Here is a 7,769-nt window from a genome sequence, read left to right as displayed (position 1 = left end):
AATCTAATGCAGTAAAGGTTTACAGCCTTGAAAACCCAGTGGGGGTTGCTATGAGTTAAATCAACTCAATGGCAGTGGGCTTTTTTTTTTTTTTTTTTTTTAATGTAGGCTATGCTGCAAAAACAAACAGTCCCCAAATTTCAATTTCAATGACTTAAGGTAACAAAGGTTGATGTTTCATTTGTCCAAGGTTTCCTCCAAATTCTGGTGTCTCCAGGATCATTGTCCTCTGTGTAATCAGCTTTGTACTGGCATTATGATCATCAAGGCAGGAAAGGCAGTATGCAATATGCCTGAAAATCTCACAAAAACAATTCAATGCTTCCACCACTTCTGCTTATATTTTACTGATCAAATTGGACCTAGCACAAGGGTTTAGGAAAGGGAAGGTCCCTTAAAGGCTCAGAAAGAGAAGAATATGAAATACTGATAATCAGCCCTGGTATTTACACTTACAGAAACTTGAATCAGAAGATACTAGACAGTGGAAAAAGAACAGGATACTATATAGACATAAACAAACAAACAAGCAAAAAATGCAAACGCACTGCTGAGATATATAGATAAACAGATAGATAACTATCTTCCACGTGGCTCTGACTTATGGTGACCTTTTACATAACAGAATGATACACTGATTGCCAGGTCATACATCATCCTCACAATCACTGGCGTGTTTGAGTCCATAGAGCACTGTTGTGGCAATCCATCCCACCAAAGCTTTCCCCTGTCCCTGTCAGCCCTCTACTTCACCAAGTATGTGTCTTCCTTATCCTGTGATTGATACCTTTTGATGAAGCAAAAGATTTGGGCAATATTTTGCTGTGCTCCATAAGGTTTTCTTGGCTAATTTTTGGAAGTAGACCACAGGTGTTCCTAATCTGTCTTAGTCTGGAAGTTCTTCTGGAACCTATCTACCATGAGTGACCCTGCTGGTATTTGAAATACTGTTGGCAGAACTTCTAACATCACATCAATATGCAAGCTACTACAGTACAACAAACTGACAGATGGGGGATGGCAAGACACTATTAAGAAGACTAGAAGCCAGAATAGCTGATGAAAATAGAAAATATGCCACAGAAAGAATTCTGAGACAAATATATATATATATATATATATATATATATATATATATATATATATAATTTGATTTCAGTAAGCATAGTTGAAGAATAATATTTTTAGTACTAATGCTTCATTTATATTTTAGAAAGCAAAATCAAACTGATTATTACATTGAGTGTGAATCAAAAGTAGGGGGAGGATATATCAAGGATATGAATAAAAAACTAATAAACATGTTAACAAATGAAATAAGTGAGACATTTGATAAAAGCAAGACTGGTTGCAAATTAAATTCATGAAACCAGAATAAGAAAAGCTTTATGTGAAAAGCAAAGTGAAAAAAAAAAAGGCTAATTAGATGGTAACGTAGACTTGGGATGAGCAGCATCTGACAAGGTAAGATAAGCAAACACCTTGAATTATTGAGTGTATACAAATCAGCATGTCTCCACTCATTTCTGTCAAGGTTACCAGAAGGCAGACAAAGAGATGAATGACACACACCTTCATTATTTAGGCCAATTCTCCACTCTGGCTGGAGGTGATTGGGTTGCCCAGATAAACCATTTAATGTTTATCCCCAAGCAATGGGTCAGATAGCAATTTATCTCATTTGGTCTCTAAAAGAACTTAAAAAAAAGAGAGAGAGAGAATGAAACTGCCAGCTCTGTTATACAAGTAGCTGAACTCTGAATCAAATTGATCTCTGACTATTTGCTTGATTGAATTGCTGCTCACTATTTGCATATTTTAAATGTTAAAGACATTTCTATATATGTAGATTTGGTAAAAAATAATATCTCAACTTGAGAAGGAGGGATTTTTGGAAAATAATGAACAATGATATTGTTTTGACACAATATAGTATCCCTGGAATATTTTAGACTATTAAAAAATAAATATAAAATGGCTGTCTTTGAGTCAACTCTGACTTACGGTGATCCTGTGTAGATCAGAGTAGAACTGTGAACAAAGTAGAAACCATTACAGGGTTTTTAATGGCTAATTTTTCAGAAGAACATTGGCAGGCTTTTCTTCTGAGGCACTTTTGGGTAGATTTGAGCTTCCAACTTTTTGGAAAACAGCCACTTGCATTAACCAATTAACCCAGGGACTCTAGCTTGGATATAGACCCTTGAAAATAGAATGAGTATCTCCAAGAAGTAAACCTAACTAAACAAAAAATCTAAACACAGAGATCATGTCCATGGCCAGCTTAGTCATGAATGATGTTGTGTATGATTTACCAAATGGTGGAATCAAAAATAAATAAGACTTTATGATATTTCAGGACATGTGTATTTCTGGTACCATTCAGGCTAATCATCCCAAATGTTATTTGCATTCTTCTTCTTTTTTTTGTCTAATACGCAGACTGTCACTTTGTAGAAAGTGTGTGTATCCACTATTTTTTGACTGTCTTGAAACAAATTTCTCCCTTTGATATTTTTTATTTCCCTCTGCTTACAGCAATAACATTGTGTATCTTGGGTACTAATCATAATTTGCTTTGAATTTGAGGATGTTTTGTGATAATTTATTTGTTTTAATGTATGGCTATTTCTCAGTGCAATGGGAAAATCTTGGATGGTAAGAACCAGGTTTTCTTCATGGTTTTGCCTACTTCCAACACAGTATCTAACACAGTTCCTTCTATGTATTGATGTTATTGTTGTTGTTGTGATTCAGTCATCTCTATTCATGGCAACTCCACGTATAACAGAAGGAAATGTTGCCCATTCCTGTGCCATTTTTAGGAATGCTCTGGTCCTTCATTACAACCATCATGTTAATCTATTTTATTGAAAGTTTCCCTCAATTTTGCTGGCTTTCCTCTTTACTAAACACAAAATCCTTTTTAATTAATTGCTCTTCATGGTGTGTCCAAAGTAAACTAGTTGAGGTACTAGACAGTATTCTATGATTTGTATGATCCACGGGGCTTTCATTGCTTAATTTAAAAAGGTACAATGCCAGATCCATTTTTCCTAATCTGTCTTAATCTGGAATATTTGCTGAAACCTGCCCACAACGAGTGACCTGGTGGTATTCGAAATATTGGTGGCATAGACTTCAGCATCCTGGTAAGACACAAGCCACCACAGTATTTGGAACTGACAGATTGGTGGCAGTTTTCCTAAGAAGTGCTCTATAAACTCTTGTTGGAATACACTGAAAAGTTGAAGCCATTGTGCCTCATGTCACGTCCCACTATCCTCATGCCATGCACATACCACTTTTAAGCCACCTTCTTCCCATAACTAATTATATTCTCTTTCCAAGGACATCTCAAGAATCTGTTCTGCGCTAGTTCCCAAAAGTTTGCATATGACCTCAAGAAATCTACCTTTACAGTCCAAAGACTTTAGTTGTTATTGTTAAGTGCTGTTAAGTCAGCTCTGACTCATAGTGACCCTGTGTACAACAGAACAAAACACTGCCTGGTCCTGGGCCATCCTCACAATTCTTGCTGTACCTGAGCCATCATTACTGTGTCAATCCATCTTGTTGAGGGTTTTCCCCTTTTTCGCTGAGTCTCCACTTTACCAAGCATGATATGCTTCTCCAGGGAATGATCTCTTCTGACAACATGACCAAAGTAGGTGAGATGAAGTCTGGCCATTGTCGCTTCCAAGGAGCATTCTGGCTACATTTCTTCCAGGACAGATTTGTTCTTCTGGCAGTCCATGGTACTTTCGTTATTCTTTGCCAAAGAGACTATTGAAGGAAAATATTTAGAAATGATTTCATCACAGGCTAAAGCACAAGTCTTATTTCAATTCTATCTCCCACTTCTATGATGTGACCTAGTGAACTGTAAATGGTATAAGGCCTAACCTTTTATGAGCCATCATCCTAGATCTCAGAAAATAAACATTTTAAACATTTTCTCAGACAATTTTTTAAGATTGCATTTTGTGAAGGTATTAACTGAGTTTACAAAATAAATTTTAGAATTATTGGATTAATAAGCACTGTCTTCTAGCCCTCAATTTTGCTGGATGAATAAATTTTTGTTTAAATCACAAGTTTTCTTTAGGGGAAAAAAAAAGCCACAGTAAACTTGTCCTTACATTAATATACATTTGTAGCTTAGATCTATGCATTGAGCTAAGTGAAATTTCTCAGACAATCAAGATTAAAAACAAATAAAATTCCAATATAAGTTAAAAAAAAAGATGTACATATGTGTGTATTTGTATGTGTTGTGGTTAACTCTGTGTGTCAACTTGGCTGGGCCTGGTTGAGTGGCTGGGCAGATGGTTGTAATATTCCCCATGATGAGACTGGTAATCAATTCTATGGTAGGATCTACCACAAGCAGCTGAATAGCTGCTTTAGGGATGCGGTTTGCTTCTTGTATATAAGTAGGAGCTTTGGGAACAGTCTCTAGCTTATGGCACACTTGGACCCTACATGTTGCTGTGTCCTTATTCAATAGCCTTCCATGCTCTGCTGACCTTGGAACTTTCAATGGATTTGAATTAATGGCCTGCCATGTGGTTTGGTAACATTGGGATGGTGCCAATTTATTTGTCAACCTTGGGCTTGTTAGCCTCAGCAGCCAGTAGCTGCCTGAGTGAAGAGATGCCTCTAGCTTCAGTGGGATGGAAGCAAGAGGCAGAGCTGAAGCCCAAGGTTGAGGGGTTTGACCCAGCCCCTAGAGCCTGGTACTTTGAACTCAGACTTCTAGCCTCCAAAACAGTAAGAGAATAAATTCCTATTGGTTAAGGCCATCCCATTTGTGGTATATTCTTGTCAGAGCGGCACTAGGTAGCTAGAACAATATGTATATATATCGCTGGGTGATATAAATGGTTAATGTGCTTGGGTGCTAAGCAAAAACTGGTGATTCAAATCTACTTGGGAGAAAGACCTGGCAAATTTATTTCTGGAAAATCAACCATTAAAAACCCTATGGAGGACAGTTTTACTGTGACAAATGCAGAGTAACCATGAGTTGCAATGGACTAGACAAAAAGTAGTATATATACAAACATATATATATGCTGGCCTTGGAAGACAGATAGGCCTGGGGGTCTTCTTCTGAAAGACCACAGCCTTGAAAACTCCATTCTACTCTATATACATGGGATTGATATGATTTGGAATTGATTCCACAGCAAATAATAACAACTATGTGTATATAAATGTATATATGTTTATACACATACACACATATATAAAACCAAGCTCACTACCATTGAGTCTGATCCAACTCATAGCAACCCTTCTTTGGGTTTCTGAAGCAGTAGCTCTAAGGGAGTAGATTGCCCGTTCTTCCTTTCAAATATATATACATATATTTCTGCCTCTTCCAAATGTCTGCAGTACTTTACTCTGTCAACTGCATTGCTTTTGTGACCCTTTTGTACGTGTTTTATCTTCTCTCCTTGATTGTATGTAATTTGAGGGTAGGAAGGGTACTGTGAATTTCCCATAGAATATTGTGCAATGCCACCTCTACAGTGCTAGGTGAGTCCTTGCTTAATAAATGGATCCAAGGTGGACCACGACCTTGCCTGACAAAGCCCTTAATCTAATTTAGTTTTCCTTCAAACACAAACAAAAATAATGAACGTAACAGAGAGCATTGTCTTGAGTTGAAGAATGCTTAGAGAAGAGGTAACAAATTAAAAATGAAATTACCATCACCCCTTCATCTCTTCTTTCCTAAACTATTATAAACCTTGACCTAGAGAGGAAAAGTTAAATAGAATTTTATACTGATTTTAAGAGCTCATGTTACATATCATTTTCTCTTTCCAGTTTGTATGATCAGGTGAACGATGAAGTTAACTCTTCAGTGAATTAGTTACATTGTCCTTATTCTTGGCAAATTTACTTACATGAGTCTGGGAGACTCTGACAAAGAACCCACTTATCTATGAAAGCTAATTCTAGTTTCACTGAAATTTTTAGGCCCGTTTTATCCATGTTCTTTACATGGACGAGATCAGTTGCAATTGGCTTCATTTTGTAAGCTTGTGGCTCAGGCATCAAATTCAGGGAATCCTATGGAAGAAACTCCATTGGGTGTCTGATGAGACGTGAAAGTGCTTACATCATGTGTCCTGTGTTCCAGAGGTATGGAAGGCAAGTCGTGAGTTCCGTGTGTCTTTCATCCAAGCTCCAAAGCTCTGAAGATCAAGACAACAAAAGGCCACTGACTGCAGGACAGTGAATGACTCTTCCCTTACATTTTAGCCAATTCTTTTGGCTCATCAGCCCTTGGCTTTGAGATGTTCTGGGCTTCTCTGAGGCCCAGGTGAGAGAGACAAGCCAAGCCTTCACCTGGTTCCATGATCAATTCTCATCAATCAACCAGTCCTTAAATGACTTTGTTTTTTGAATATAAAAAGAACACGATGAAATATAGCTTACTTCATTATGTTTAGCTTATTTGCATAACTTTCCTTTGTTTTCTTCTTTATTCATTTATTTTTTCTAATTTTTCTTTTGTTGTTATTGAGAATGCACTTATTTGTGTAATTTTCAATGAATCAGGTATTACATGATGAAATGAAAACATGACTGGAAGATAAAACAAAACAAACAAAACAAAACCCAGCATCTACTTCCCTCTCCGCCCCCTAATTAGGGGCAACAGTTTACCAGCGACACAGCACATTTCTGGCACACAGCCAACCTGTGTTTGTTTTTGATACTACTGTGCCTTGTCATATAATATAACAGCTTTTTATTTTCAATGATACTGTCTTCAGGGAGAAGGAGGCAGAAGACCTCTCCAGGACCTGAGAGTCTTATAAATAAATGAGTTTTTTAACCTCTGCTGTAATACAGATATCTTTTCAATATACTATTAAGACCCTTATGACAGGATCTGTCATTTTAAATACAAAAAACACTATGCCCACGGAATAAAAATACTTACTTGGCAGATGAAAAATATTTATGTTCTACTTTTACTTCCTGTGGCTGATAGTAAAGAATTCTTTGTTGTTCTACCCTGTCTTAATCACAGAGGATAAATGAAAAGGTAAGATATAGCTAGTTCATAATTGCGTGGGCACCCAGCAATTGATGATGGGCCACAAAGTGGGAATCTCATTGGCAGAAACTTTGGTATACCTCATTTTCTCAGTCTTCACTCATCTATAGCAGCCAGTATACAATAGCTGGGTGGCTCTGGAAGTACTAAAGAGTTCCAAGAGGTCCCATGTAAATGACGGCCCATCAGTAGAAGTATGACTTCCCTCACTTCTTACATGTTCAGAATATTTCTAGTTAGGAGCTAAATTCATCTTACAATAAGCCAAAAGATTCTTGACCAAAGTCATAGAAATCATCTACTTACAACATTTGCTGGGGTGTAGAGTTGTCAATATTAGGCAGTTAGGCCACTATTAATAACTTTTTAATTATTAAAATTAGTAATATTTTTTGAAGAGATATTACATGCAATGCCTTCTGCAAGATACTATTGTGGACATAAGAATGTATCCTTGCTCTCAAGAAGCTTATATCCAAAAACAGTAAATAAAATTTAATATTCATGAAAAATTAAATAAACTTCAATATTTTGTTAATTATTTAAAATAATATATTATATGTGTCACAAACTGTCAAATGTAGAACATAAATGTGTGTTGTAAGTTTGGAGATGAATAAACGACTGTGTACATTAAGTGGTTAGTGACCATCTAAAGGTATGAGTAAAGAAAGACAAGAGTTGGACA

Source organism: Orycteropus afer, unplaced genomic scaffold (assembly GCF_000298275.1).
Source record: "Orycteropus afer afer isolate SDZICR_OR568_19922 unplaced genomic scaffold, OryAfe1.0 scaffold00161, whole genome shotgun sequence".
In the NCBI taxonomy this organism is placed as follows: domain Eukaryota; kingdom Metazoa; phylum Chordata; class Mammalia; order Tubulidentata; family Orycteropodidae; genus Orycteropus; species Orycteropus afer.
Note: the sequence above shows the minus strand (reverse complement) of the source record.